Raw genomic sequence first — 20,415 nt, 5'->3', positions numbered from 1 at the left:
TAGTAACCTTAGCGACTATGCTACAACTACATTTACAACATTAACATGGTCCTGGCTGGTCCACCGACATTAGACAATATAGGTCAAGGGACGACAACCTAAAAAGTTGAAAGAGCCATATTGGACCAAAAATACAAAAACAAATATGTCTAGAGCCGCAAAAAAATAAAAGCCATATTACATACAGATAGTGTCATGAGGTATAAATTTAATTAAGAGGACTTAAAGAAAACCAAATGAGCTCAAATGAGGCATAGTGATTCAATATGTACATATAGCTAGCCTAAATAGCATGTTAGCATCGATTAGCTTGCAGTGACCAAATATGTCTGATTAGCACTCCTCACAAGTCAATAACGTCAACAAAACTCACCTTTGTGCATTCATGCACAACGTTAAAAGTTTGGTGGACAAAATGAGACGGGAAAAGAAGTGGCATAAAACACGTCCTCGAAAGTCGGAGAAAGTTGTACATGTTAACAAACTTGAGTGAGTTCAAGGACTGCCAAAATTAGTAGGACAAAACGGCGTTCGCCAAATACTCGACTCGTGTTTAATACAAACAGTGTGCTTTATAACGATTAGGGAGGTTTGTTTCATGTTTGTCCTCCTACAGAAACTATATTAAAACAAAAAATATATTTTTTATATTTTTTTCCTCTCATCTTTTTCCATTTTACATACATTTTTGAAAAAGCTCCAGAGAGCCACTGGGGCGGCGTAAAAAGCCGCATGCGGCTCTAGGGCTGCGGGTTGCCGAACCCCGGTATAGGTAATCCAGGGTCGCTAAGGCAACAACAGAAACCCGACTCGACCCTGTGATGTTAAGATACAAGTATTACATATTGTAGCTTTAAAGCATGCAGTACATACACCGACTGGCAACAACATTGTTTAATCATCTTTAATGTGTGACAGAACTAGCGCTAACACGGACACAGCATGAAAGGTGACCTGGCTGGTCCACAAACATTATAGAACTCCAGAGTATACATAAAATACATAAAATATGTGCTTAACGTATGTATGTATCTGTAATAATAATGGTGTTCATGGTAATTATGTAACGTAGCGACCCCGAAAGGGACAAGCGGTAGAAAATGGATGGATGGATAAATTTAGCTTGGAAAGTAGTTAGAATCTGCAATAACAATGATTACTTTCATGTTTCCTAATGCAACATTTTATGTTATCATACATTACAAACTTTTTTTATCAAAATAAATATATAATTGACTTATGATTTCAAAGCAAGTTATCCATTAAAGGCCTACTGAAACCCACTACTACCGACCACACAGTCTGATAGTTTATATATATCAATGATGAAATCTTAACATTGCAATACATGCCAATACGGCCGGTTTAGTTTACTAAATTGCAATTTTAAATTTCGCGCGGAAGTATCATGCTAAAACGTTGCGGTATGATGACGCGTGCGCGTGACATCACGCATTGTAGAGGACATTTTGTTCCAGCACCGTTCCCAGCTATAAGTCGTCTGTTTTCATCGCATAATTCCACAGTATTATGGACATCTGTGTTGCTGAATCTTTTGCAATTTGTTCAATGAATAATGGAGACGTCAAAGAAGAAAGCTGTAGGTGGGAAGCAGTGTATTGCGGCCGCCTTTAGCAACACAAACACAGCCGGTGTTTCATTGTTTACATTCCCGAAAGATGACAGTCAAGCTTTACCATGGAACAGAGATGTCAAGCGAACACGGTTGGATTGGACCACACACACAAAGTACAGTGTATTATGCAGCAATCATTTCGAAAGATCGTGTTTCGAAGAGGGTCCCTTGCGAAGGGCAGAGATGGGCATCGCCACCACCCGTTGACTGGTGCTGAAGAAAGGTGCGGGGCCGACCTTCAGGTTGTACAAGAACGACCATATAATCTCACTAAAACACTAGTAACACAATAGGCAGATAAGGGATTTTCCTGAATTATCCTAGTAAATGTGTCTAATAACATGTGAATCGCTCCCACTGCCCTCGTCTTTTTTTGTTTTTCTAGTCCTTCATTCTCACTTTCCTCATCCACAAATCTTTTATCCTCGCTCAAATTAATGGGGAAATTGTCACTTTCTCGGTCCAAATCGCTCTCGCTGCTGGTGGCCATGATTGTAAACAACCCGTGACGTCACGCGCATATCGTCCGCTACTTCCGGTACAGCAAGGCTTTTTTATCAGCGACCAAAAGTTGCAAACTTTATCGTCGATGTTCTCTACTAAATCCTTTCAGCAAAAATATGGCAATATCGCGAAATGATCAAGTATGACACATAGAATGGACCTACTATCCCCGTTTAAATAAGAAAATCTCATTTCAGTAAGCCTTGAAAGTGTACACTGTAAAAATATCAATTGATTTCACGTAAAAAAAAAAAAATAAAACACCCATAAACTGGCTGCTCAAGTGGCCAGAATTTTACTGTTTAAAAAAAACAAAAAAACAATGATACTGTATTTCCATTAACAATAATGTGCTGTAAAAATATTCTACGATAAAATTCTGGCGACTGAGCTGTTTTTTTTACGCAAAAATAAAAACAATCAAATGCATAGGCAATTGTGTAATCTTACGGAGTAAATCCTTATAAATGTATATTTACAGTTACAAGTCCCTCCGAGGGCAGCCAGAACTGTGATGTGGCCCTCAGTGAAAACGACATTGGCACCCCTGGTTTAAGGTCTAATTTGTAATTATAGTTCCTTTAAAACACAGTTTTAACATACAGGTAGGTATCTGTCAGTGTAAGCGCTAAAAACTACCGCTACAACAAAGATGACAGGGAGAAGACACTGCCGATAGGAGGCTCGTAAGTAAGGCCACCCACAAAACGACGCATCCTGAAGAGACGATAACTAAAATTTTATGTATGCAACATTTTGACCAAAGATCTACCATTAAATGCTATGTAGACCACAAGGAAGTAGAACAAAATAATCATAATATGACCCCTTTAATGCGCCTTATAATCCGATGCGCCTTTTCTAAGAAAATAGACCTAAATGGACCAGCCCATTAGCAGTGTGCCTTGTAAATATATACTACACCGGTAATTATCTTGCAAACGGTATATGTCCTGTATATGGTCATTACTAATGCCACTAAATCCAAGTCGTATCAGCAGCGTAAAGTGCAGCAATATGGCGGATGAGGACAAGTGGGAGGTTGTTGGGAGTATATACTTGACACGACAAGGTCACGTCCAACCCTGGGATTAAAGAGCCACATCAATACTTGGAGGGTCCAGCGCCCGTGGGCCTTATTCAGTAATCTATCAGATCAGGACATCTCCTCTCAACCTCGGTAAGACCGGACAGCGGATCAATAACAGCATGTGCAATCACCATCCAAGATGCGGGACTTCATATCGTATAGAGAGTTTTATACCATCCTGCTCGTGGATATATCCTTAATCAGCTGTTTTTGGCATTTATAAGGACGAGAGAGAAGCCATATTGACTGCTGATCCATTTTCTGAAAAGGTCAAAGTAAGACGATCGTCTCTTCAACTGAGAAATTATTCATGAGAGACAGACTCAGATAAAGATACGATTTTAATGGGTATTTCATTCATCGAAATCTTCTGCACTCCTGTTTCCATGCATCGCACACAGCGTCTCTTCTGGCCGAGGCAAAGTAGCGCGACCGTAAACGACTGACACTCTTACAAACATGCCCTTGCCTTGTGTCTATTCATCACGGAAACACGCTACTGGCGTCTGGTGACATTTATCACGCCACAACTTTCATGTCGCTGCTCTGCTGAAGACTCCCCCCCTCCCACCGTATATTATCGAATATTTCTGCTCTTAAATATTTATAAGCCTTTAACTGATATTCTCCTCTGCGCTCCATTAGCTCCACAAGGGACCTGTGGTCCCTAGCAGGGGAGCGCCAACCACCCCCCACGATCAAGTACCCCCGCAGTCGCCCACAGAGGATGGCCCACACTGAGACAGGTGGGGGGGAAAATGAAGAAAAATGTTACAGTAGTGAGGGAAAAAAAAGAAAAATATCACTATGGATTAGCAGTATACGGTATTTTCTGGAATTTAGGGCTCACCGAATTATTAGGGACAGTAAAGGAGTTCATCCATCCATTTTCTACCGCTTGTCCCTTTTGGGGTCGCGGGGGGTGCTGGAGCCTATCTCAGCTGCATTAGGGCGGAAGTGTTTTTTTTCCCCCTGTCATCTTTGTTGGGAGTGGAAGAAGTGTCAAAATATGGAGCTAACGTGGCTCACTAGTGCAACAACAACGCTAGGAATGTGTCCCATGAATCACCGTCCGACCGAAACTCTCTAATAACAAAAGTTCCTTGGGTGACTTATATCAACTCACTACACCGGTATGTTTTCGTTCTTCTATAGCGAGATATAAGTTAGAATGTTACACGACTTTATATTACAAATGGCAACAGCAGAGGATGGATGTCCCATAACAAGAAGCTAGAGAAAAAGAAGACTACGAAATCGGCACGGACCACAGTGGTGGACGCGCACAAATTTTCAGGACTTATACAGATGTCAAATACACATCAGCAGGTACCAGAAGGTAAGAAAAGTTGCTTTTGTATAATAATGCAAAAAAATAATATCCAACCATCAATTTTCTACCGCTTTTCCTTTTCAGGGTCGCGGGGGGTGCTAGAGCCTATCTCAGCTGCACATGGATGTAAGGCGGGGTACACCCTGGACAAGTTGCCACCTCATCAAAACAATAATATGTGTTACTTTATACACACACCATAATAATACTCATATGTTGAAGCACAGTACAATCCATCAAGCAGGGCAGCTTCATCGCTTACCAAAGTCGTCCTAAAAAATGTTGATGGATTTTTGAGCGCCGTGTGTAATGTTCTATATCTTCAATGCAACATATAAAATGTTGGTGTTGTTTACTTCAGTCATATTGCAGTTTACACGTATCTCTTATGTGTGACTGCCATCAACTGGTCACACTTATCATTTCATCACCTACCAATTAAAATAGCTTTGAGGTCGGGAAGCACAACCAAAATTATTTCGTACCATAGGCAAACCGGGTTATAAGGCGCACTGTCGATTTTTGAGAAAATTAAAGGATTTTTGGTGCGCCTTATAGTCCGAAAAATACGGTAATCAATTGATTGATAATCAATACTTATGTGTATTGATTGTTGATGGATCATGTTTTGAAATTTGACAAAGGTGCATCCAGCAGAGGCACTGTTGTTTGCGTCTCAACTAGTTTGAGCTACATCCATACTATACTAGCTGCATTATTCTGCTCAGTTTTCATATTAATTTTCGAACATTCCAAAAAAAAGTAGTAATAATATTTGAATCGATTGCCATTTCTCCCCAAAGTCCATCAAATACACGTAACAATCGATAGCAGCTAATGGCTAACAGGCTAACAGATGGAGCGACACAGAAACACAACGTAAATCAACTCACATGAATCGCAACTTGCCCGTTCACAAAGGCAAAGCTCCATAAGGTCTTTCAGGCCTTTGTGCACACGTTGGAAAACATAATTACCCGCTCAAGCGCCTCCTTATTTCCCCATCACTTCCCAGAGATCATGATCCTGTGATGCCCCCCCCCTCCCCGTACACGCACCCCCCACCCCCAAGTTCAAATTAAGAATTTATTTTAACCAGCGAGCAGCTTCTGTCGACACATGTCGGCAGGCCTGATCAAAGGTGAACGTGCTCCTTTATCAGAGTGAGGGGGGGTGGCTGTCAGAAATAGGAGAACATTAAGATTGAATAACCTTCACACGCTTGCATGAACCTCATTATTTAAATATCGAAAACTTAAGTAAAGCAGCCCTTATATATTTGCATGCATATAAGTCACGTTTTCCAACGCTATACAGTACGTATCTTTTGTGTATTGATCAAAAACCCTGCCTTGACAAAGATAATACTCAGGTATTAATGTTTATCACTGTGGTTTGCAATGGTGTGCTTTCATCATAGAGGAGAGACCTACTTCTAACATTTTGACTCTCATCTAAGCAAAATAATAGACGCACTAGAACTGCAGCTATTGATTATGTTGGTAATCGAGTCATCAATTAATTTGTTCAATTATTCAGGTAATCGAATAAAGCACACTTTCTAGCTTTTTAGGGAAAATAGTTGAAATAAAGAAGGATTTTTCCAACGACCTTTACTGTTTCTTCACATAACTTTGAAAGTGCAATTTTCTAACGGTGTCATGTCTTTATAATCATGTTTTGTTTGGTTCTGGTCTGTTGTTTTTTTGGACTCTTAGTAGCTGTTCACGCTCCCCTGTTTTTTCACCATGACGACCATTAGTTTCACCTGTTATGTGTTCACAATTCACACACCTGATTTATTTGGACTCACGCACCTGTCAATGTTCACATCACTATTATTTAAGCCATAGTTGCCAGGTAGTCGGCCTGGCGACATCACCCTTGATATACACCTGATACCCGAATGATTACGCGGTCCGTGCAATAGTGCTCCTGCCATTGCTCTGTGGTTTTTGACTTTTTCACGCCACAGTAAGTGTTTTGTTTATGTCCATAGTTCAGGCTACGTGTTTACGTTTTTGTTCCTAGCTAAGTTTGGGTCACCGCCTGCCGCCTTTGGTTTGTTCTTTTGATAGATTAATTAAATCATGTCTTTACCTTCACGCCTTGTCCAGCTTTGCACCCCGGGAAAACAAACCGCTCCAAAGTCCAAGTTATGACAAATGGTAGCACCAGTATATATTACTCACATTAAAAGGAAAAAAAAAAGAAAAAAAAATGTTGCCAGATGAACCAAACTACACAAAAAGATTGATAATAAAGTATGGTAGAGTGTGTGAGAATATTTAACAATTCAACATACCATATTTTTTGCACTACGGGGCACACTGGATTATAAGGCGCACTGTCAATGAATGGTCTATTTTCGATATATTTTCATATACTGTATAGGGTGCACCGAATTATAGAGTGCATTAAAGGGGTCATATTATTAATTTTTTTTCTAAATGTAAAACACTTCCTTGTGCTCTACATAACATGTAGTGGTGGTACTTTGGTCAAAATGCTGCATAGATTATGTTTTACAGATCATCTTCAGTCCGCTTTCTGATAGTCGCTTCGGGATGCGCCGTTTTGTAGGCGGTCTTATTTGCGTGGCTCACCTTCGACATCGTCTTCTCCCCGTCATCTTTGTTGTAGCGGTGTAGCGTGCAAGGACGGGACTGGAAGAAGTGTCAAAAGATGCAGCTAACTGTTTTAATGACATTCAGACTTTACTTCAATCAACAACGAAGCTGTTAAAATGTGGACTTTGGTGCAGTTTTCGGCGTGGATAGTTTTACCGAGATGCAAAGGAAGGTGACGGGACATGGGGTGACGGTAAATACATGTTTAAATTACAGTATACTATAAAAGTGCAAACAAAAGGCACGCACAAGGTGGAGAACAAACTTGGCTAAGAAACAAAAACTATCACAAAGGCAAAACCATGGACATAAAACAAAAACACTTACAGTGACGAGAGCAGAGCAGCATGAACTATGAAAATTGCATGAAGCAGCAAACATGGCATGATGCAGAATGAACAGAGCATGAAACAATCAATGACGCCAGAACGACCAACTGAAACACCAGGCTTAAATAGAAATCTCATGATTGACAACAGGAGCGTGAGTCTCATAAGGACAGGCGAAAACTAATGGGTCGCCATTGTGGAAGAACAAGGGAGTGAAAAAACAGGAACTATTGGAGTCTTGAAGTAACAGAACCTAATTAAACAAAACATGATCACAAAACATGACAGAAGCAGCATCTCCTCATCCGTGGCTCACTGGAGCAACAACAACGCTAGAAATGTGTCCCATGAAAAAACGTCTTACCGGAACTCTCTAATAACTAAAGTTCCTTAGGTGAATAATATAAACTCACTACACAGGTATGTTTTAGCGCTTTCATGGCAAATTTACTGACAGATATAAGTAAGAACTTTACACTACTTTATATTAGAAATGGCAACAGCGGAGGATGAATGTCCCATACCAAGAAAATAGAGAAAAAGAAGCTTATCGACTACGTCGTCGGCACAAACTACAAAGGCGGACGGGTGCAAATTTTCAGGACTTATGCAGATCCCAAATACACATCAGCAGGTACAAAAAGGTAAGAAAAGTTGCTTTTGCATCCAGCGGTGACGGTTCATAGCTAACCACTATTTACATTGTAGATTGTCACTGAAGGCATTAAAACAATAACACTTGTGAAGTGAAAACCATTTCAAGTTCATCAAGAGAATGCCAAGAGTGTGCAAAGTAGTTACCAGAGCAAAGGATGGCTGTTTTGAAGAAACTAGAATACAAAACATGTTTTTAATTATTTTACCATTTTTTGTTAAGTACATAACTCCAAATGTGTTTATTCATATTTTTGATGCCTTCAGTGACAACCTACAATGTAAATAGTCATGAAAATGTGTCCAACTTTTTGGCCTGTACTGTATAAAATAATAAAAAGGATAATTGAATATTACTGGAACATTAGCGTAAACAAATGTGTTTTAACTGCCTAATGTTTAAAAAAATGGAATCTAATGGTTTTCATGAGGAATAAACTGTATTATATCCTACTGTATATTCAACTTTTTTTCGGGTAATTGATAAAATCTTCATACTTCTCATATTGAAAGTGTGCACATTTTATTATTCTCTACTAATCAGGATTTTTTTTCAGGTATTACAATATTTGTGTCTATTAGGAATTAAGGCTTTAAAAAAATCATTATTAAATGAATATTCATCTGACTGTCAAAACTGAGTATTGTTAACTTTGTAAAGGCAGATGTTTTTTTTTTAACGGATCTCATTGGAGAGGTGTGCCTAATGTTGTGTACGATGAGCATTAAAATACATTAAAAGCATGCAGTGCTTGTGTTAACATGCAAATAGGACGAGCAGTAAGAAGAGTAAGAATACAGTAGAACAACAGAGGAGTAGGCACACTGTCTATTCCTCGCTACAAAAAAATGTGCCGCAAAAGAAGAGCGGAAATCAAAGCAGTTGAATGAGAAACAACATTTGAACGCTGCCTTTCGTTCTCTCTCTCAGCCTGTCTGCCTGGCTCGTACAGGGAGCGCCTTGCCATGCCATTAGTGCAGTGCAACATCAAACAGGAAATGAATAATAGAGACTGGGATTTTTCAGAAGACGAGCGAGAGAGTCCTTTCCCTGCCGTACATTGATCTGAGGGCAGCAACCACCTCCACAAAAAGACGTTGTTTCTCACTGCCGGCCCTGCCAAAATGTGACTTAGCCAGCCGAGACGTATGGTACACATAAGGGGAAGAAAAAGATGCGAACATGTGGTTCTAATTACACACAGGCAGCGTGCTAAAGCCAAGCTGCACATCTTAAGCCTCGCACGCCACACTCGGGGTAACAAAAAGCACGCTGCCTCATTAAATCTTACATATCTCAGTGTTCTGGCAGTCTACAACATACAGAACACGCTCTGACTGTGTCTGTCTTTGGGAGAGGGCCTCTTTTGTTAGCGTTTGCCTCGGCTTCCTATCAAACATGAATGAGAAACAGGAAGCTCGGGCCTGTAGACCACATGGAGGGTGAACTCACACTGGGCCATTTCAAGCGTGGCGGACTTGGACGCAGTCTTCTCCCCTTTCTCCCCAGCATACGTGAGCCATCACTTCATTATACAACACTGTATTACTGCAACGATCCTGACTTAAGGGTTGTTGTTTTTTTGGAGTCTTTGTTTATTTGTATTAGCTGGTGGTTGTCATTTATAACTGGCGGGAGGAGCGATCACACTAATTACAACACATGTCGCACACATGCTCAAGCGTGAAAGAGTGTACAGTCGGCTTTAAACTTGTGGATTATGAGAAGTAGTTCTATTTATTTCTTTTATGCACGGAGACGGTTATCATTGATAACTGGCGGGCGGAGTGATCTCATCAATTATAAGACACACCTACGTTGGATGTCTACATATAGTGCATGCATGTGATTAGGCATTGAGAATACAAACAAAAAACTGACTTTGACTTTGTGAATTGTGTTTAATATTTCTATTCATGCATGGGACGGCGTGGCGCGGTTGGGAGAGTGGCCATACCAGGAACCCTCAGGTTCCTGGTTCAATCCTGACATTCTACCAACCTAGTCACGTCCATTGTGTCTTTGAGCAAGACACTTTCCCCTTGCTCCTGATGGGTTGTGGTTAGCGCCTTGCATGGCAGCTCCCACCATCAGTGTGTGAATGGGTGAATGTGGAAATAGTGTCAAAGCGCTTTGAGTACCTTGAAGGTAGAAAAGCGCTGTACAAGTATAATCCATTTACCATTTAACATATTGTACACAGTGACAACTATCATATTTAACTGGTGGACGGAGTGATCGCATCCATCATAACACACACCTACGTTGGATGTGTACATATAGTGCATGCATGTGTTTAGGCATGAGAATACAATGACGTTTGACTTTGTGAAATGTGTCTAGTAATTCTATTCATGCATATTGTACACGGTAACAATTATAACAAATAACTGGTGGGCGGCGTGATCGCATCAATTATAAGACACACCTTTGTTGGATGTGTACATATAGTGCATGCATGTGTTAAGCCATGAGAAAACAATGACTTTTGACTTTTAAAATTGTGTCTAGTATTTCTATTCATGCATATTATACACGGTGACAATTATTATAAATAACTGGTGAATGATCGCATTAGAATTATGACAAATCTATGTTTAGGGGCGGCATGGCGTAGTGGGTAGAGCGGCCGTGCCAGAAACCTGAGGGTTGCAGGTTCGCTTCCCACCTATTGACATCCAAATCGCTGCCGTTGTGTCCTTGGGCAGGACACTTCACCCTTTGCCCCCGGTGCCGCTCACACTGGTGAATGAATGATGAATGAATGATTGGTGATGGTCAGAGGGGCCGTAGGCACAAACTGGCAGCCACGCTTCCGTCAGTCTACCCCAGGGTAGCTGTGGCTATTGATGTAGCTTACCACCACCAGGTGTGAATGAATGATGGGTTCCCACTTCTCTGTTAGATACTCTTTGAGTATCTAACAATAGAAAAGGGCGATATAAATCTAATCCATCATTATTATTATTATTATGTTTTGTGTGTGCTCCTGAATGAGCGAATGCATATATGTATTTTTTTTTCTCTCAAGTCTTCCTATACTTTCCAACATACAAGTGGCATAAATATCTGGTGAGGTACTTCTAAATCACTAATCCTCCCCTCAATGGCGACGAATAAAGTACGTTTCTTACAAGTATCATCCCTGCAGGACGAGGAATAACTAAACATGTTTCACTACACACCGTTGGAGGATACAATAGCTCACCGGCGTCACCGCTAATGTTTTATTGTCACAAAATCTGTTCTTCTTTTTTTTAAATTCATATTATGTTTTTAAACTCAGGAAATAAGTCTCTGGAGACATGAGGACTTTGAATATGACCAAGGTATGATCCTGTAACTACTTGGTATTGGATGGACACCTACATTTGTGGTATCATCCAAATATAATGTAAAGTATCAAACAACAGAAGAATAAATGATTATTACATTTTAACAGGAGTGTATATACATGTTAAAAGAGAAAATAATCAGGTATTGACAGTAAATGAACAAGTGGATTAATAATCCATTGTTACCGCATGTCCTTCATAATGTTGACAAAACAATAGAATGATAAATGACACAATATGTTACTGCATATGTCAGCAGATTAATTAGGAGACCTTGTTTGTTTACTTACTACTAAAATACAAGTTGTCTAGTATGTTCACAAGTTTATTTAAAGCCAAAATTGTTCTTCGATTGCAATAAAAAACAGACGTTTTATGTACCAGAAGATTATTTGTTAAAATAAAGCCAATAATTCAATTTTTTGTGATTCCCTTTATTTAGAAAAGTATCGAAAAGTATCTAAATACATTTTGGTAGTGGTACCAAAATATTGGTATTGGGACAACCCTACTATGTGGTTATTACTAATAACTGGCTGGAAGAAGGGTCATATGGACTATATTACAAGTTTACATTGTTATTTAAGGATGTGATGTGAATTCTCCCTGCCCACTGGGTGTGAGTTTTCCTTGCCCTTTTGTGGGTTCTTCCGAGGATGTTGTAGTCGTAATGATTTGTGCAGTCCTTTGAGACATTTGTGATTTGGGGCTATATAAATAAACATTGATTATTTGATTGATATTTTGTGTCGATCTTTTCATCTGTTTTATACAAGTTAATAACTTGCGGGACGAGTGATCTCTTAACAAAATAGGTAGTACATCCAAGGCTTATTAGGCTTGTCAGAGGTTCCAACTAGAAGAGACCGCAGCATCTACGGAGTATAATAGGCTATCACATTAGCGACAAACATGCTATTTTTGCATTGACCGTCGGTCAAGCTGCACTGCAAGAGAGCGAGAGAAAGAAAACGAGCGGTAAGTTAGAGAGAAGCAAATCAAAAGTCAAATGAGGAAAGCGAGAAATTAATTTGTGCGCCCTCCCGATTTCTCTGCAGGCAGACATCGATCACGCGGTGGCCTGCCTCCCTCCCTCTCGCTTTGGAGGTGGCGGCATTGGCTGTTGAGGGATAGGGGGTCCTTGTAATCAGGCACAGGAGAACGGCGAGCCTGCCTCCTTAAGCCCAGTCCTTATTTCTATAAAGTGGACCAGAAAATGTTTCTTTCCGCACAACTACCCTTTGATATATCAATACAAATTAACGCAGCAGGCAGACAAAAACATTGTTTTTCTTTTTTTCCCTGCGGTCAAGAAAGCAGCACCACTAGGTTGGTTGGAAAAAATCAAACATCAGAAATGACACTGATTATTTTGTAGGTTATCAGAAGAAATCTCCTACTTAAATGACATTTATTGCATAGGAAGAATCTAGAATTTCACAGGTGCTACGTGATGGTCATCTACAACAATGCATTGTCTAGAAGAAATCGTCATAATAAAGAATTAATCATTATAAAATGAGTGGAATTGATTAGTTCAGCAGTGTCAAACTCGTTTTCATTGAGCGCCACATCGCAGTTACGGTTGCCCTCTGAGGGCCGCTTTTAACAATGAGTAATATATGAATATAGATATAACAATATATATTTTTGTAACATCTTTAAATTGTACTTTAAAAACTGGCAGCTCAGTCACCAGAATTTTACAGTAAAAGCAGTGTTTTTTTACAACATACAAAAAAATGTAATAAATGGAATGTAATGGAGAAACAATACCACTGTTTTTAGCGGTAAAATTCAAGTAACAGAGCGGCATGTTTTTTTTAAACCGTAAAATCTGTTTTTATTTTTGTTTTGTTTTTTAGTGTCTTACTGTATAGGGAAAAAAAACAGTACCAAAGGTAATTTTACGGTAAAAAACTCAGTCGGCGGAATTTAACCGTAAAATCTATTGTCAATGTTACGGCCTACACTTTCATTGATAATTCATTTTGAAATCATAAGTCAAGTACATATTCATGCACATTTATTTATTTTAACAAAAAAATTTGGGGGGAATACATGATAATATAATATTTGGATTTTGATAATATAGTATTTTAAAATATATGCAATTGCATGCAGTACATGATTTTTTAATGTCAAAAGGGAAATAAATATATTTAGTTTGAAAAGATTAAGCATTTGGCCCCCGGGCCATGAATTTGACACCAGTGGATTAGTTCTATATTCATCCAATTTAGGAAAAATTGAGTGACCAGCAGAGGCGCTGTTAATACTGCCTGGACAAACTTGGGCTACTGTGGGTAGTCTGTGGGGGATCCAATTAGTCAGGTTGTCAAGTTGTATTGACAACAACTATCTGGGGATGTTAGGTGTGAAACTGTCATATCATGGTTATCGTGACCAAAATGTTGTGGTATTGTTGAACAAGTACTGATACAATCATTTGGGCTACTTTATTTTAATAACTAAAATAAAAAACTGTTAAAAAAAACACTATTTAGCATGTTTTGTGTTTCTTATGCTTCACTGATAATGTTTTAGTCTTAATATTTGAACTGTTTCATTGGCTAAAATATTTATTTCAATGAAAAGTAACAAATCAAATATACTATTATAATTTATTATTTCTGATGGGCAATGTTGTCAGCACTCCTTGAAGGCACCGCAGAACACCACTGTCTAATATTCTTCTGAGTATACTGTGGAACAACCACTCTACTGTTTTAGGTCCATCCATCCATTTTGTACCGCTCATTCCCTTTGGGGTCGCAGGGAGCGCTGGTGCCTGTCTCAGCTACAATCGGGCGGAAGTCGCCACCTCATCGCAGGGCCAACACAGATAGACAGACAATATTCACACTCACGTTCACACACTAGGGCCAATTTAGTGTTGCCAATCAACCTATTCCTAGGTGCATGTCTTTGGAGGTGGGAGGAAGCCGGAGTACCCGCAGGGAACCCACGCAGTCACGGGGAGGACTTGCAAACTCCACACAGAAAGATCCCGAGCCCGGGATTGAACCCAGGACTACTCAGGACCTTCGTATTGTGAGGCAGACGCACTAACCCCCTCTGCCACTGCGAAGCCCTCTTTTAGGTTCAATGTAGACAAATAGCTTAGTTACTCAGACAGCAACATGTTTTTGTACATTTCGGTAGAGGTATGTCGTTTCTTAATGGGGAAAGATATTAATGTTCCTTGTTTTCATGTTAGCATTTATGCCAGCGAGCTAGCCCCAGCCAGTTTGTGAGTTTATCAAAGTGCAGTTATCAATCGCGGTTTTACGATCATTCTAATTTTAAACAGAAACACTGACCCTCGGGAGTTTTACCGCGTTTATCATTACATCCCTACTAGGTTGTCTTAATACCAATATTTTAGTACTGGTACCAAAATGCATTTCGATACTTTACTAAATAAAGGGAGCCACAAAAAATGGCATTATTGGCTTTATTTTAACAAAAAATCTTAGGGTACATTAAATATGTTTCTTATTGCAAACAAAGAAAACATTTGTGAAAATAGTGAACATACTAGACAACTTGTTGTTAGTAGTAGGTAAGCAAACAAAGACTCCTAATTTGTCTGCTGACAAATGCAGTATCATATTGTGTCATTTATCATTCTATTATTTTGTCATAATGATAAAGGACAAGCTGTTAAAATTGATTATAAATCTACTTGTTAATTTAGTATTAATATCTGCTTATTTTCCATTTAAACACATTATATCTACACTTCTGTTAAAATGTAATAACCACTTATTCTTCTGTTGTTTGATACTTGACATTAGTTTTGGATGATACCACAAATTTAGATGTCAATCCAATACCAAGTCGTTACAGGATTTTACATTGGTCATATTCAAAGTCGTCATGTGGGACGTATTTCCAGAGTTTATAAAGATAATCCATCTATCCATCTTCTTCCGCTTATCCGAGGTCGGGTCGCGAGGGCAACAGCCTAAGCAGGGAAACCCAGACTTCCCTTTCCCCAGCCACTTGGTCTAGCTCTTCCCGGGGGATCCCGAGGCGTTCCCAGGGGATCCCGAGGCGTTCCCAGGCTAGCCGAGAGACATAGTCTTCCCAACGTGTCCTGGGTCTTCCCCGTGGCCTCCTACCGGTTGGACGTGCCCTAAACACCTCCCTAGGGAGGCATCCTGACCAGATGCCCGAACCACCTCATCTGGCTCCTCTCGATGTGGAGGAGCAGCGGCTTTACTTTGAGCTCCTCCCGGATGGCAGAGCTTCTCACCCTATCTCTAAGGGAGAGCCCCGCCACACGGCGGAGGAAACTCATTTCGGCCGCTTGTACCCGTGATCTTATCCTTTCGGTCATGACCCAAAGCTCATGACCATAGGTGAGGATGGGAACGTAGATCGACCGGTAAATTGAGAGCTTTGCCTTCCGGCTCAGCTCCTTCTTCACCACAACGGATTGGTACAACGTCCGCATTACTGAAGACGCCGCACCGATCCGCCTGTCGATCTCACGATGCACTCTTCCCCCAGTCGTGAACAAGACTCCAAGGTACTTGAACTCCTCCACTTGGGGCAGGGGCTCCTCCCCAACCCGGAGATGGCACGCCACCCTTTTCCGGGCGAGAACCATGGACTCGGACTTGGGGGTGCTGATTCTCATTCCGGTCGCTTCACACTCGGCTGCAAACCGATCCAGTGAGAGCTGAAGATCCCGGTCAGATGAAGCCATCAGGACCACATCATCTGCAAAAAACCGAGACCTAATCCTGCGGTCACCAAACCGGAACCCCTCAACGCCTTGACTGCGCCTAGAAATTCTGTCCATAAAAGTTATGAACAGAATCGGTGACAAAGGACAGCCTTGGCGGAGTCCAACCCTCACTGGAAATGTGTTCGACTTACTGCCGGCAATGCGGACCAAGCTCTGGCACTGATCGTACAGGGAGCGGACCGCCACAATAACACAGTCCGATACCCCATACTCTCTGAGCACTCCCCACAGGACTTCCCGAGGGACACGGTCGAATGCCTTCTCCAAGCCCACAAAGCACATGTAGACTGGTTGGGCAAACTCCCATGCACCCTCAAGAACCCTGCCGAGAGTATAGAGCTGGTCCACAGTTCCAAGACCAGGACGAAAACCACACTGTTTCTCCTGAATCCGAGGTTCGACTATCCGGCGTAGCCTCCTCTCCAGTACCCCTGAATAAACCTTACCGGGAAGGCTGAGGAGTGTGATCCCGCGATAGTTGGAACACACCCTCCGGTCCCCCTTCTTAAAGAGAGGAACCACCACCCCGGTCTGCCAATCCAGAGGTACCGCCCCCGATGTCCACGCGATGCTGCAGAGTCTTGTCAACCAAGACAGCCCCACAGCATCCAGAGTCTTAAGGAACTCCGGGCGGATCTCGTCCACCCCCGGGGCCTTGCCACCGAGGAGCTTTTTAACTACCTCAGCGACCTCAGCCCCAGAAATAGGAGAGTCCACCACAGATTCCCCAGGCACTGATTCCTCATAGGAAGACATGTTGGTGGGATTGAGGAGGTCTTCGAAGTATTCCTTCCACCGATCCACAACATCCGCAGTTGAGGTCAGCAGAACACCATCCGCACCATACACGGTGTTGATAGTGCACTGCTTCCCCTTCCTGAGGCGGCGGGGGGTGGTCCAGAATCGCTTCGAAGTCGTCCGGAAGTCGTTTTCCATGGCTTCCCCGAACTCCTCCTATGTCCGAGTTTTTGCCTGAGCGACCGCTGAAGCCGCACACCGCTTGGCCTGTCGGTACCTGTCCACTGCCTCCGCAGTCCTATGAGCCAAAAGGACCCGATAGGACTCCTTCTTCAGCTTGACGGCATCCCTCACCGCTGGTGTCCACCAAGGGGTTTTAGGATTGCCGCCCCGATAGGCACCAACTACCTTGCGGCCACAGCTCCGATCAGCCGCTTCGACAATAGAGGTGCGGAACATGGTCCACTCGGACTCAATGTCCAGCACCTCCCTCGTGACATGTTCGAAGTTCTTCCGGAGGTGGGAATTGAAACTTTCTCTGACAGGAGACTCTGCCAGACGTTCCCAGCAGACCCTCACAATGCGTTTGGGCCTGCCAGGTCGGTCCGGCATCCTCCCCCACCATCGCTGCCAACTCACCACCAGGTGGTGATCGGTAGAAAGCTCTGCCCCTCTCTTCACTCGAGTGTCCAAAACATAAGGCCACAAATCCGATGACACAACTACAAAGTCGATCATGGAACTGCGGCCTCGGGTGTCCTGGTGCCAAGTGCACATATGGACACCCTTATGTTTGAACATGGTGTTTGTAATGGACAAATTGTGACGAGCACAAAAGTCCAATAACAAAACACCACTCTGGTTCGGATCCGGGCGGCCATTCTTCCCAATCACGCCTCTCCAGGTTTCACTGTCGTTGCCAACATGAGCGTTGAAGTCCCCCAGTAGGACAAGGGAATCACCCGGGGGAGCACTTTCCAGTACTCCCTCGAGTGTACCCAAAAAGGGTGGGTACTTTGAACTGCCGTTTGGTGCATAAGCACAAACAACAGTCAGGACCCGTCCCCCCACCTGAAGGCGGAGGGAGGCTACCCTTTCGTCCACCGGGTTGAACTCAAACGTGCAGGCTTTAAGCCGGGGGGAAACCAGAATTGCCACCCCAGCCCGTCGCCTCTCACTGTCGGCAACGCCAGAGTGGAAGAGGGTCCAGCCCCTCTCAAGAGAAGTGGTTCCAGAGCCCTTGCTGTGCGTCGAAGTGAGTCCGACTATATCCAGCTGGAACTTCTCCACTTCGCGCACTAGCTCAGGCTCTTTCCCCCCCAGTGAAGTGACGTTCCACGTCCCAAGAGCTAGCTTCTGTAGCCGAGGATCGGACCGCCAAGTGCCCTGCCTTCGGCTTCCGCCCAGCTCACATTGCACCCGACCTCTATGGCCCCTGCTACGGGTGGTGAGCCCATTGGAGGGGGGACCCACGTTGCCTCTTCGGAACAGGCCCGGCCACCAGGCGCTCGCCATCGTGCCCCACCTCCGGGCCTGGCTCCAGAGGGGTCCCCGGTGACCCGCGTCCGGGCGAGGGAAATCTGGGTCCATGTTTTATCTTCTTCATAGAGGTATAAAAAGGAAAAAGATTTTGTGACAATAAAAAAAAATTGATGTAATCATAGTAGTATCGACCAGATACGCTGTTGGACTTGGTATCATTACAGTGGATGTCAGGTGTAGATCCACCCATGGCATTTGTTTACAATGTGACGCCGGTGAGCTTCATCAAAGTGCCGCAAAAGAATGAAAAGTCCACCGGACGAAGGTGGCGAGCTCAAAGGTCCAAACCGTCCATATCAGGTTTTAAATGGCCACGCTGAAGACTTAACCTGAAGACAAATAAAATGAAAATATACAGTGTAGTGCGTTCAGGGCGGATTCGTTCTACTTGCATGACCTGAATTATCACTCTAGTCCTTGTAAACAAAACATGGACCCAACAAAGTAACAAAGACACATGAATAGGGTTGTACGGTATACCTGTATTAGTATAGTGCCACGATACTAATGAATCATATTCGGTAATATACCGCCTCTAAAGAGTACAGGTCTAACACCCCCCGAGCCCCGTCGTCACATCATGTCATTGCTGGTTTACGAGCAGAAGAGCATGTTCGGCAGCGCACATTCACAGAGTACTTACAAGCAGACAGTGTGTAGTCAGAAAAGGGAGAATGGACGCAGTTTGGCTTAAAAATTAAAGATAAAGGTGAAGTAAAGCACCAGAAGAGGTGCTTTAAGACATGGCTAACTAGTTAGCGGCTAATGTCTATTTGCAATCGGCAGTGTTTTATCTACTTCTAAATCACTAATCCTTGCCTCCCATGGCAACAAATACAGTCAGTTTCTTACAAGTATCATCCCTGCAGGATGAGGAATAGCTAAACATGCTTCACTACACACCGTGGGACGTGCACCCAACTTAAACAAGTTGAAAAACTTATTCAGGTGTTATCCTTTAGTGGTCAATTGTACAGAATATGTACTGTACTGTGCAATCTACTAATATAGTCTCAATCAATCAGGAGGGTACAATAGCTCACCGGCGTCACAATGTAAACAAATGCCATTGGTGGATCTACACCTAACATCCACTGAAATGATACCAAGTACAGGAACGTATCTATTCAATACTTCTATGCTTATATCGATATTTTTTGGCATCACAATAGCTTTCGTTTTTACAAAATGTATATTATGTTTATCAACTCAGGAGATATGTCCCTGGACACATGAGGACTTTGAATATGACAAATGTATGATCCTGTAACTACTTGGTATCGGATTAATACCCAAATTTATGGTATCCAAAACAAATGTGAAGTATCAAACAACAGTAGAATAAGTGATTATTACATTTTAACAGAAGTGTAGATAAAACATGTTAAAATAGAAAATAACCAGATATTAACAGTAAATGAACAAGTGGATTAATAATTAATTTTCTACCACTTGTTCTTAATAATGTTGACAAAATAATAGAATGATAAATGACACAATATGTTTCTGCATATGCCAGCAGACTAAATTAGGAGATTTTGTTTGTTTACTTACTAATAAAAGACAAGTTGTCATGTATGTTCACCATTTTATTTAAGGACAAACTTGCAATAAGAAACATATGTTTAATGTACCGTAAGATTTTTTTGTCAAAAAAAAGCCAATAATGCCATTTTTTGTGGTCCCCTTTATTTAGAAAAGTAGCAAAAAGTACTAAAAAGTATCGAAATAAGTACCAAAATATTTGTGTCGGGACAACACTACTCCTGAATGCATGCGTATACGCAAGACTCAAATTCCTCTCACGTTTACTCAATGAAAACCTCAAAAACAGGAAACGCATTATCCCTGTGAACACACACAC

General features: G+C 41.9%; 1 protein-coding gene across 8 annotated transcripts in view; it reads right to left on the bottom strand.

Annotated features, from left to right (window-relative positions):
* The window catches only part of LOC133568406 (zinc finger protein 521), a 293,495-nt gene that overhangs the window by 249,879 nt on the left and 23,201 nt on the right, over window positions 1-20,415 (bottom strand). The gene's annotated exons all lie outside the window — the stretch shown is intronic.

This window comes from Nerophis ophidion, linkage group LG14, assembly GCF_033978795.1.
Source record: "Nerophis ophidion isolate RoL-2023_Sa linkage group LG14, RoL_Noph_v1.0, whole genome shotgun sequence".
In the NCBI taxonomy this organism is placed as follows: Eukaryota; Metazoa; Chordata; class Actinopteri; order Syngnathiformes; family Syngnathidae; genus Nerophis; species Nerophis ophidion.
This window is presented reverse-complemented; position numbering and strand designations above follow the sequence as displayed.